This window comes from Oncorhynchus clarkii, chromosome 30 (assembly GCF_045791955.1).
Source record: "Oncorhynchus clarkii lewisi isolate Uvic-CL-2024 chromosome 30, UVic_Ocla_1.0, whole genome shotgun sequence".
Classification (NCBI taxonomy): domain Eukaryota; kingdom Metazoa; phylum Chordata; class Actinopteri; order Salmoniformes; family Salmonidae; genus Oncorhynchus; species Oncorhynchus clarkii.
In genome coordinates, this window is record NC_092176.1 from 39,448,629 (window position 1) to 39,461,927 (window position 13,299).

A 13,299-nucleotide genomic window follows, 5' to 3' on the forward strand; every position below is an offset into this window, starting at 1 on the left:
CGTGGGTAGTTCCACCAATTAAGTACCGTTTAGGTAACTTTACTTCACCTAATTCTAACATTCTGTAATAAAGAGCACATGTTCAACTTATTAAAGAACATGTTTTACCCATCTCCAAGAGGTTAAATCAGGGGTCTTCAACCTTTTCAGCGACCCACATCATATGTTAGCAAAACAATTGTTTGTGCAACTTCATGACATACTATATAATAATAAGGATCAGTATCTCACAATGACTTAGTATCTCCTAATAATTACTTAGGAATTACTATAACATAATGAATACTTAGTACGTCCTAATTATGAAATATTATCTTGTGACTTTATTTTTCTGGTGTCGGGAACGAGCATTCATAACAATCGAAAATAATTTAATGATCAATACATTATTATTAAAATAAGTGGCGTTTTGCTCTCTAACAAGGAAAAAGGTGAACTCACAGTTTTAATGGAGAATCGAATTTGGATGATTCAATCGCATTATGTTATTATGGAAATCAGTTATAATAATTCAATAATTGGCAAACGATTTGAGCTAAATGCCTCAGGTTCTTTGTGAAGGACAAAAGGTGTACAACATTACAGAGGTCTTATTTGACCAATTCCGACCCTAGTTTCACAATCACATGGCAGTGGTTTAGGCTGCCTGGAGAACCGTCAATGCAACTAGTTAGGGACCGTCAACTAATTGCATAATCACATGGCAGTGGTTTAGGCTGCCTGGAGAACCGTCAATGCAACTAGTTAGGGACCGTCAACTAATTGCATAATCACAAAATTCAAATTCCAATATCTCTTACTGTCACGTTCTGACCTTAGTTCCTTTGTTTTGTCTTTGTATGGTCAGGACGTGGGTTGGGGTGGGCAGTCTATGTTTGTTTTTCTATGTTTTATTTTGCGTTTGGCCTGGTATGGTTCTCAATCAGAGGCAGGTGTCGTTAGTTGTCTCTGATTGAGAATCATACTTAGGTAGCCTTTTCCCACCAGTGTTTTGTGGGTGATTGTTTTCTATTTTATGTTTAGTGTGTGTTGCACCTGATGGAGCTGTTTCCGTTTGTTCTCTTTTGTTACTTGGTATTTAGTGTTCAGTTCAGTTTATTAAAAGGATGAACACATACCACGCTGTGCATTGGTCTGACATTTTTTACTCCTCATCAGAGGAAGACGACGAACCACGTTACACTTACACCATGTGATTTAGCAATCTAATTTAACTGTCTTATATAGAGAGGTATGTTGCACATAATTTTTTTACAATTATTTTACTTAGAATCTAAATAGGTCCTTGATCACATGACCTGGTCACCTTAAACCAACTTTATATTGTTTAAAAGGTGGGGACACACATGTCACACCCTTTGGTTTTCCCATAAAGCTCTTTCACAATTTCAATAACTCTACAACCACGTGACTTAACAACCTAGTTTCATCTGTCCATTATTGTTGATTAAGGCAGCTCCCCTGCACCTCTCTGATTCAGAGGGGTTGGGTTAAATGCAGAAGACACATTTCAGTTGAATGACAAGGTATCCTCCTTTACCTTCCTAATATTGAGTTGCTGTTGAGTGTGAAAATCAAATCAAATCAAATGTTATTGGTCACATACACACGGTTAGCAGATGTTATTTGTCACATACACATGGTTAGCAGATGTTAATGCGAGTGTAGCGAAATGCTTGTGCTTCTAGTTCCGAACAATGCAGTAATAACCAACGAGTAATCAAACCTAACAATTTCACAACAACTACCTTATACACACAAGTGTAAAGAAATTAAGAATATGTACATCCAAATATATGAATGAGTGATGGTACAGAACGGCATAAGCAAGATGCAGTAGATGGTATCGAGTACAGTATGAGATAAGCAATGTAGGATATGTAAACATAGAAAAGCGGCATTGTTTAAAGTGGCTAGTGATACATGTATTACATCAAGATGGCAAGATGCAGTATATGGTATAGAGTTGTCACGACTCCGACCGAAGGTGGCTCCCCTTCCCGTTCGGGTGGCGCTCGGCGCTCGGCGCTCGTCGTCGCCGGCCTACTAGCTGCCACTGATTCTTTTCTCCCCCTCCTTATGTGTTTATTGATTACACCTGTTTTGAGTTTGTTGTAATTAGTTGGGCTTTATTAGTCAGCCAGCCCACCCGTTTCGTTTTCTTCGTTGCCAGGTGCACGGTGTTTCCTCCGACATATTGGTGCAGCTGGCTTCTGGGATGGATGGCGCTGTGTTAAGAAGCAGTGCGGCTTGGTTGGGTTGTGTATCGGAGGACGCATGAGATAAAAGGTGTTTTTCAGTCTCTCGGTCCCTGCTTTGATGCACCTGTACTGACCTCGTCTTCTGGATGATAGCGGGGTGAACAGGCAGTGGCTCGGGTGGTTGTTGTCCTTGATGATCTTTATGGCCTTCCTGTGACATCGGGTGGTGTAGGTGTCCTGGAGGGCAGGTAGTTTGCCCCCGGTGATGCGTTGTGCAGACCTCACTACCCTCTGGAGAGCCTTACGGTTGTGGGCGGAGCAGTTGCCGTACCAGGCGGTGATACAGCCCGCCAGGATGCTCTCGATTGTGCATCTGTAAAAGTTTTTGAGTGCTGTTGGTGACAAGCCAAATTTCTTCAGCCTCCTGAGGTTGAAGAGGCGCTGCTGCGCCTTCTTCACCACGCTGTCTGTGTGGGTGGACCAATTCAGTTTGTCTGTGATGTGTACGCCGAGGAACTTAAAACTTACTACCCTCTCCACTACTGCCCCGTCGATGTGAATAAGGGGGTGCTCCCTCTGCTATTTCCTTGCAGTTCTGGCACCTACTACCATACCCCGTTCAAAGGCATTTATGTTTTTTGTCTTGCCCATTCACACTCTGAATGGCCCACATACACAATCCATGTCTTAATTGTCTCAAGGCTTAAAAATTATTCTTTAACCTGTCTCCTTTTCCCAATATTTTATATCAAATCACATTAGCGCTTTATGTGAAAAGCAGAGGGTCATGTGACCAAGGAGCTATTGATATTCTGAATCCAACATTTTACAAATAATGAAGGTAAAATAAAAACAAAATAGTTTTTCTGAAAATCAAAGGGTGTGCAATGTTTATGCTGTGAACACCCCAACATTGGTGTGAGGTGTCTAGGTCACACGGTCAAGGAACTATAGAATTTTAAGTGATTTTTTTATAAATATACATATATTTTTTGTTAGTTAGTAGGAATGATTTTATGAGACCTAAAGGATGTGCAACATGCCTCTCTATTTAAGTAATACTGGACAGTTGAAATGAGGTTGCTAAGTCACATGGTTGAAGAGCTATTATAATTTGACATTTTCAAATGAAAAATCTTGTAAGCGTTTTATGGGAAAACCAAAGGGGGTGCAATGTTTTTCCCTGTGAACCATTAAACGTTTGTTTGGGGTGCCTAGGTCATGTGATCAAGTAGCTATTGAAATTCTAAGTAAAGATTTGAACTAATGAATGAAGGTCAATTTTTTTTAAATGAAGTGCAGAAAACCAAAGAGTGTGCGATGTGTGTCCCTACACTGTGAACACTCCAACGATGGTTTGAGGTGTCTAGGTCACATGGGAGCTATTGAATTTTAAGTGATTTTGTTTAAATCTATATATGTATTTAAAGAAAAGTTTGGATCATTTTGAGAAAACCAAAGGATGTTCAACTTGCCTCTCTCTATGTAAGGAATAGCAGACAACTGAAATGATGTTTCTATGTCACCTGGTGTAAGAGCTGAAGAAGTTTGAATATTGTGATCATGCCCTTTGTTGACAGTCCCTAAATAGGTTGACTCGATGGTGTGTCAGGATTCCATCACAATGTGATTATAAAACTCGGGTCGGAATCAGAAAAATAAGACCTGTACAATTTTGTACATCTTTTATTCCTTCATTAAATGCCTAACCTGAGGGATGTTTTAGGGTCCGAGTGTCTGTGCTAGTTATGAGAGGGAGAGAGTGTAATGTCAGTGTAATGTTTACTTTACTGTTCATTGTTTTGTGTATTTCACTTTTGTATATTATCTACTTCATTTGCTTTGGCAATGTTAACATATGTTTCCCATGCCAATAAAGCACCTTGAATTGAATTGAGAGAGGGAGAAAGAGTCCCCTAAGCATGCTGGTCCTGGGGCTCTGTTCACAAACACAAACACACCCCACAGTGCCCCAGGATATCAGCACAATTAGACCCAACCAAATCATGTGAATACAAAAAGATAATTACTTGACACACTGGAAAGAATTAACAAAAAAACTGAGCAAACTAGAATGCTATTTGGCCCTAAAAAGAGAGTACACAGCGGCAGAATACCTGACCACTGTGACTAACCCAAATTTAAGGAAAGCTTTGACTATGTACAGACTCAGTGAGCACAGCCTTGCTATTGAGAAAGGCCGCCGTAGGCAGACCTGGTTCTCAAGAGAAGACAGGCCATGTGCACACTGCCCACAAAATGAGGTGGAAACTGAGGTGCTCTTCCTAACCTCCTGCCAAATAAATGTAAATAAATATTCGAGACACATATTTCCCTCAGATTACACAGATCCACAAAGAATTTGAAAACAACCCCGATTTTGATCATTTCCCATATCTACTGGGTGAAATTCCATCACAGCAGCAAGATTTGTGACCTCTTGTCACGAGAAAAGGGCAACCAGTGAAGAACAAACACCATTGTAAATACAACCCGTATTTATGCTTATTTATTTTCCCTTTGTACTTTAACCATTTGTACATTGTTACAACACTGTACATATACATAATATGACATTGCTAATGTATTTATTGTTTTGGAACTTCTGTGAGTGTAATTTTTACTCTTAATTTTTATTGTTTATTTTACTTTTGTATATTATCTAACTCACTTGCTTTGGCAATGTTAACATATGTTTCCCATACCAATAAAGCCCCTTGAATTTAATTGAATTGAGAGAGAGAGAGCATGATAAAGCCCCTTGAATTTAATAGAAATAGTGAGAATTATAATGTTAGTGTCATAGAACAAACATACAAACATGACCCCTGCCTGCAGGTTGCCCATACATTGGAAACCAGCCTACAGGAAGCTAGCGATACAGGTATTTCACTTGATCCTCTCCGTATTGGGCCTGACCGAATCCCTATGCGGGAGAGTAGAGATGAATCGGAGTTGACGTAAGAGCCCCGTTCTACGCTGCTGCTGCGCTGTCGAGAGCTGCAACGCTGCTGGTCGGGAGCAGAAAAAACAAGTTCCGTTCGTCTAGGATTTGGCATATTATACCCGTGGTTATTGACAACAATTGACATGTGGATACTATTGACACGATAATAACATCATCGTTGACAACCTGCTTAAACGTATGTATAATCGTTTTCGTGGCTTTCTAATAGCATGCTTCGATATAATGGGGAGAGAGGGAGAGGCAATGCAGAATTGCTTGGACAGCATTGAATGGGAAGCTGGAAAATGATGCCGTAGCATCATAACGGTGAAGGCGCAGTAAAAACAGGTCTTCCTTTAAAAAAATGCGGTTATTGACATGTCTAGATCGTTTCGAATGTAAACTATTTAATCGTGTGGTGTTTAATCCCATTGTTGACTTTCTGATCTTGACTCTTTATCCAAAGACATTCGACTATAGTGCTCGCGACAACACAGCGCAACCTCCATTAGGCCTAATTAACGCCATCTTAATGACAATGCATGGCACATATATGTATTAAATCGCAATATTGGTGAGAAACCAAGTGATTGATTATTGGCTATGTGGTTAAATAACAAGATAAACAGACATTGCCCATGTGCCATCATCTCGCACTGAATCCTTACAAAGGCGAGGAAGCTGTTTGACACACGGTACCGGGCGGTGGATGATAATGGTGGAGGCTGGACTACATAATTAACACAGACCTGTCATCGACATTCTCAACTAAACAGAACAGAAACAACAGCCAATCAGCCAATTTTCTTGACACGTTCGGTACTTTTGTGGGTGTTTTAGACTAGAGTATTCTATATTTTCTATGTAGCGGTTCTGGGACTGGAAAGGAATCATACGTTGCCATGTAACGGGCTTTCCTTTTAGCATACCCAGTTACATTGTCTCCAAAACCATCATTGTATCGATTTGGGTGCGCGCATTCCCAGTGATCACCACATATGGGAGGGGTGATGTTGGGTGTATTTATATTGTTGTTTTGGGAATAGACCGTGCACGTCAACGCTAACGCGGAAATATTAAATATGTTAACATAACAAGATATCCACGTTGTTCAATTATGGATACACTATATTTACTATGTTATCGATTAGTGAGAGTATAGCCTAGGTCTATTATGATAGCATATATGCTCTATAACGTAAGCGATGGATTTATCAAAAATATTCCGGCTCGTATGACTCGTATCACCAACATATTAATATGATGGATCACTTGGTCTGCTATCAGACATATTCCATTTTGCGATAACAAAAGCAGCGCTTTCTCTTGCCCCATATTTCCCTTTCGCTTATGGGTGTTTTCATTGCCATGTAACCTATTAAACCCCTATCGAGAGAGAGCGAGATGCAACCAAGCGGTCCTGTGCTGCTGCGTATCGTCCTGTTATGTATCTCGCATTTTTCCATTTTAGTTCTGGCTGACAGGTACTTTCATGTCTGATGTGATATCTGCTCAACACAGACAGGGCAAGTACATCATTTCAACAGCAGGCCTATGCTACCACGCAGCTGCTTCGCAGCTTTACATGTCTGTAGGTCTACCGGGGAATGTCTCCCATAACCCGGACAGGCGAGCACATGTTCGGGCGTGTCGCCCCCGGCCTTAAGCAGCCCAGCTGCGGCTTAACTGTGTCTGTCTCCTCCCTGGTCGTCTCGTCCCTGTTTGCCTATGTCTATCAGGCTGGTGGGTGGGTAGGTGTGGATGTGTGTGTGTATTGGTGGGGTTTGGGTAGGTAGGTGTGCGGGCGGGTGGGTTAGGTGTGTGGGTGTCTGTGGGTGGGTGGGTGGGTGGGTGTGTGCATATGTCTATCAGGCTGTATAATACATTGAATTACATCCAGTGTATTTCTTATGAGACGGGGAGAGGAGAAAAGAGGGGTGGAGAGGGGAGAAACACTGTATCAGCAGTCCCAAAGCCTGATAGATGTGAGGCTACAGAATGTTGAGAAACACTGTATCAGCAGTCCCAAAGCCTGATAGATGTGAGGCTACAGAATGTTGAGAAACACTGTATCAGCAGTCCCAAAGCCTTATAGATGTGAGGCTACAGACTATTGAGGAACCCTGATGAAGTCAGCTTACTGTCATTGGCTAATTATTATAATTACATTTACTTCATCTGATCTACAGAATGTGCAGCTATCTCCTTTCCCTTTCTATGTCTACAGAATGTCAACACAACACAATATAACAGAGATACATCATCCATCCTGCATTAGAGAGAACTAGAGAGGCAGTTGCATGCTCTACTTACCTGTGTTTATTTACAGTATACTTAGTAGACATTTCACTAGAGACAACTTGTACATCAAGCTACTATGTTACGTAAAGAGAGTAATCTTCTTATAGTCAGGTAAGGGAAGGAACTCTTGAGAGGGAGGGAGGGAGGGAGGGAGGGAGGGAGGGAGGGAGGGAGGGCAGGAGGGAGGGAGGGAGGGAGGGCGAGGGTTGAGGGAGAGAGGTGGAAGAAAGGTGGGAGAGAGAGGTGGGAGGTGTAGAGAGGTGGGAGAAAGGGAGGGCGAGAGGTGGTAGAGAGAGACGAGGGAGGGAGAGAGGGGGGAGAAAGGGAGGGAGGGAGAGAGAGGGAGGGATTGAGAGAGGATTGAGGGAGAGAGGAGGGAGAGAGAGAAGGGAGAGAAGAGGGAGAGAGGTGGTAGAGAGAGAGGAGGGAGGGAGAGAGGGAGGGAGGGAGAGAGAGAGGGGAGGGATTGAGAGAGGATTGAGGGAGAGAGGAGGGAGAGAGAGAAGGGAGAGAAGAGGGAGAGAGGTGGTAGAGAGAGATTAGGGAGGGAGAGAGGGGGGAGAAAGGGAGGGAGAGAGAGGGGAGGGATTGAGAGAGGTTTGAGGGAGAGAGGAGGGAGAGAGAGAAGGGAGAGAGGTAGTAGAGAGAGAGGAGGGAGGGCAGGAGGGTGGGAGAGGGGTTGGGAGAAGGGGAGGGAGGGAGGAGGGAGGGAGGTGGTAGAGAGAGAGGGGGTGGGAGAAGGGGAGGGAGGGAGGAGGGAGGGAGGTGGTAGAGAGAGAGTGGGTGGGAGAAGGGGAGGGAGGGAGGAGGGAGGTGGTAGAGAGAGAGGGGGTGGGAGAAGGGGAGGGAGGGAGGAGGGAGGGAGGAGGGAGGGAGGTGGTAGAGAGAGGGGGGGTGGGAGAAGGGGAGGGAGGGAGGAGGGAGGGAGGTGGTAGAGAGAGAGGGGGTGGGAGAAGGGGAGAGAGGGAGGAGGGAGGGAAGTGGTAGAGAGAGAGTGGGTGGGAGAAGGGGAGGGAGGGAGGAGGGAGGTGAGAAAGAGACATGGACAAGGAAGGGACTGGGTTGGTAGTGACTTGTCGTTGTATCTGGGGGCTCTATCAGAGATGTAGGGAGGGACAGTGCTTTCAGAAAGTATTCATACCCCTTGACTTATTCCACATTTTGTTGTGTTGAATTCAAAATGGATTAAATTGATGCTTTTTCTCACCCATCTACACACAATAACCCATAATGTCAAAGTGAAAACATGTTTTGATTTTTTTTTTTATGTATTGAAAATGAAATACAGAAATATCTCATTTACATAAGTATTCACATCCCTGACTCAATACATGTTAGAATCACATTTGGCATCGATTAGAGCTGACAGTCTTTTTGTCTCTAAGTGCTGTTCACACCTGGATCGTACACAATTTGCACATTCTTCTTTTTCAAATTCTTCAAACTCTGTCAAGTTGGTTGGTGATCATTTAAGTCAATACTGTAATTAGGCCACTCAGGAACATTCAATGTCATCTTGGTAAGCAACTCCAGTGTATATTTGGCCCTGTGTTTTAGGCTATTGTCCTGCTGAAAGGTGAATTTGTCTCCCAGGGTCTGTTGGAAAGCAGACTGAACCAGGTTTTCCTCTAGGATTTTGCTGGGCTTAGCTCTCTTCCATATCTTTTTATCCTAAAAAAACTCCCGAGTCTTTGCCGATGACAAGCATACCCATAACATGATGCAGCCACCACCATGCTTGAAAATATGAAGAGTGGTACTCAGTGGTGTGTTGTTGGATTTCCCTCAAACATATTTCATTTCTTAGCTTTTTTCAGTTTTACTTTACTACCTCATTGCAAACAGGATGTTTTGGAATATTTTTGTTCTGTAATATTTGTTTTCTTTTCACTGCCATTCTGTCATTTAAGTCAGTATTGTGGAGTAACTACAATGTTGTTGATCCATCCTCAGTTTTCTCCTATCACAGCCATTAAACTCTGTAACAGTTTTAAAGTCACCATTGGCCTCATGGTGTAATCCCTGAGCAGTTTCCTTCCTCTCCAGCAACTGAGTTAGGAAGTGGGTGTATTGATACACCATCCAAACTGTAATGAATAACTTTACCATGGTCAAAGGGATATTCAGCATCTGCTTTTAAAAATGTTTTTTTCTACCTATCGGTGCCCTTCTTTGCGAGACATTGAAAAACCTCCCTGATCTTTGTGATTGAATCTTTGTTTGAAATTCATTGCTCGACTGAGGGACCTTATAGATAATTGTATGTTTGGGGCACAGAGATGAGGTAGTCATTCAAAAATCAAGTTAAATACAATTATTGCACAAAGAATGAGTTCATGCAACTTATTATGTGACATATTAAGCACATTTTTACTCCTGAACTTATTTAGGAATGCCATAACAAAGGAAAACCTCAAGTAATACTTATTGACTCAATACATTTCTGCTCGTCTTTTTGAATTAATTTGCAAACATTTCTAAAGACACAATTCCAATTTGACATTATTGGGATATTGTGTGTAGGCTAGTGACACACAATCTCAATACAATCCTTTGTAAATTCAGGCTGTAACGTAACAACGTGTAAACAATTCAAGGGGTGTGAATACTTTCTGAAGGCACCGTAGTGTGGTGTTGGTAATAATACCCATCTCTGTAGCTGCTCGGGGTGCACCGTCTCTGGGAAGGTCTGCTCTGAGTCCCAGCCCAGACCTTATGATGTAAGACCCGAGGAAGAGAGGGAGCGGGGGGGAGGAGGAGGATGATGTCCTTTGTTCACACTAATGATGTAAGAGTGAGGAAGGGAGGGAGCGGGTCACAGGGAGGGGAGGCAGGGAGGAGGATGATGTCCTTTGTTTGCAGCTTTCCCTTAAAGTGTGTGTGTCTGTGTCTGTGTGTGTGTGTGTGTGTGTGTGTGTGTGTGTGTGTGTGTGTGTGTGTGTGTGTGTGTGTGTGTGTGTGTGTGTGTGTGTGTGTGTGTGTGTGTGTGTGTGTGTGTGTGTGTGTGTGTGTGTGTGTATTCAAATTCCTTTATTGGCATTGCAAGATAACCTGTGTGGTCTCTCTTATTTTTCTCTCTCTCTCTCTCTCTCTCTCTCTCTCTCTCTCTCTCTCTCTCTCTCTCTCTCTCTCTCTCTCTCTCTCACTCACTCTCTCTCTCCCCCATCTCTCTCTCTTTGTCTCTCTTTCTTTCTCTCGCTGGGTAGATAGAAGCAGACAGGGGATATTCGAGGAGAGTGCTTTCAGAGAAACAGACAGAAGGCCAGGTCATTGAGGCGTGTGATAGACTAGCCTAAAAGATTGTGTGTATTCCTGCCATGCCAGTGACCCAACAACACAGAGCCGTAGCCCAGTTTATTTGAAAATAAATCGTTTGGGTTTGTTCTGTTGTCTGTAATGGATGATCCTGTATGTGTTGGGCCTCTATGAGCACACCATCAACACAAGACAGAAATGGGTATTTATTGACACTTCAGCCCTCATTCAGACGCAACGTTTTCATATTGTGTTTATTGGTTATTTGGTGTTTGGTGTGTGTAAGTGTGTTTGATTTCCTGTGTCCTGTCTGCGTGCATTTTTGACTGCATGTGTTTGTGTGTGCGCCTGTGTGTGGTTGAAAGCCGGAAACCCCTGCCCTGTGGTCGAACACTCAGGAGACGTCTCACTGTGTACGTCGGATGGCCATCGATGACACAGGGAGGAGGGGTGGGCCTGGAACCACAAGACAAATACAGTATCTGTGAGATAAGGGCTTAATCCTGGACACATGAAAAGTAGGGTGTATACGGAGGGTACTGGGTAACAGCAGACAAACAACAGTGGGACTAAGGACTCTAGAGATGGGGAAAGGACCAATGAAAGTTTGCCGATGCTTGTCAACGGTACCTGGAGGTGGTCTTGAGAAGAGCCGACCGAGCTGACGAACATCTGGGCTGAGGGTGACGAACATCTGGGCTGAGTGTTTCTTGACTTCAACTTCTTGCTCCGGGAAGAGCTGGGGCTGATATCCCATGGAGCAGTCGAAAGGGGATTGCCCAGTGTCCGAGTGTTCCTAGCATACTCCACCCAGACCAGTTGCAGGCTGCAGGTGGTGGGGCTGGTAGAGTGCTGCACCATGAGCTGGGCCGTCTCCTTGGCTGACGGTAACTTGGGGAGCGAGATGAAGTGGGCGGCTTTAGAGAACCTGTCTACCACCGTAAGGACGGTGGTGTTGCCATCGGACGGAGGGAGCTCAGTGACAAAATCCAGGGAAATATGGGACCAGGGTCAATGAGGAACAGGGAGTGGCTGAAGGAGGCCAGACAGAGCTTGCCGCATAGTAATATTTTGAGCACACACCGTGCATGCAGAGATGAAGGCCGAGACGTCAGGAACCATAGTGGGCTACCAGAAGCGTTGTCGGAGGAAGGCCAGGGTTTGATGGGCGCCAGGATGACAGGTTAGCCTGGAGGAATGAGCCCATTCCAGGACCTGAGACCAGGCCGAATCAGGGACGAACATCCGGTTAGCCGGACCCCCCACCTGGGTCTGGCTGGGAACGTTGTGCCTTGCGGACCAGGGCCTCAATACCCCAGACAACCGAATCCGCAAGACATGAGTTAGGGAGGATGGTCTCAGATTCAGAGAATGTGGCAGCAGAACTGTACAAGCGAGAGAGGGCATAAGGATTCACATTTTTGCACCCTGGGCGGTAGGAGATGGTGAAGTTGAACCTGGTGAATAACAGGGCCCAACGGGTCTTCCTAGAGTTAAGGCGCTTGTGGAGGAAGAGCGGTAGCACGAGCCTTGCTGAAAACCTCCAGGTCATGGTAATCTACGTTAACGGCAGAGAAATCCGAGGCTGAACTTAACCCCGGAGGCGGACGTCCCGGGGCAGGCGACGCCACCTTAAGGCAATGTGAGCGGCAGAACGGGCTCCAACCCAGGATTGAACCCATCGTCCAGTCACTAACGGGGTTGTGCTTCTGGAGCCATGAGAATCGCAAAACAACAGGGAAGTGGGGAGATTTGATGAGGAGAAGCTGCATGGACTCACTGTGATTGCCTGATACCCGCAGTTTATTGGGAACTGTGCTGTGCGTGACCCTGCCAATAGAGCGGCCGTCCAGTGCTCTGGCGTCCATGGGGGCGGAGAGGAGTTGTATGGAGATACCTAGCTCAGATACCAGGATAGTGCCCATAAAACTCTCATCTGTCCCAGAGTCGGTGAGCACCCGAGACTTAGACCGGTCACCCCACAGCAGGATAACAAAAAAAGGGAGTTCGAATAATGGGAAACAGATCAAGGTGTGACCGTACTAAAATATATAGATATGGAGCAGCCCAAGATTTGACCATTAGGGCATGGCAGCCACTATAACGGCAAAAAAACAACTAAAAAGATATGAAGCTTCCAGTGTATTCCAACTCTCATCTTTCAGATACAATTGGAACTAAGTTAACATCCCATATAGCATTGCAAAGTTACAGCTAAAAGTCTGATGGCACTTGCGCCCATAGCAGTGCCCATCATAGGTCTTACCGGTACAGTATGACAGATTTAGCTCAACTGACAATTTCTTAGCATCTGAGTTTCACAGAAACACAACATTTGAATGATACAAATGTTTTCATGAAAAGTTGCTATGGATGAAATTGATCAAAAATCACTGTTCAAAACTTTTTTTTTTTTAAACATACAGAAATGTATATTAAAACCCTTTACTTGTGTTACAAAAGGTTATCTTGACATACATTGTCTCTTTGTAATCATTACCAATTAACATTTTTCAAAATGATCCCAGTTGGCACTTTTAGGGTTATAAATATGTTGTCACTTTTAGGGGTTAAAAATAATAGTATGGGATATTT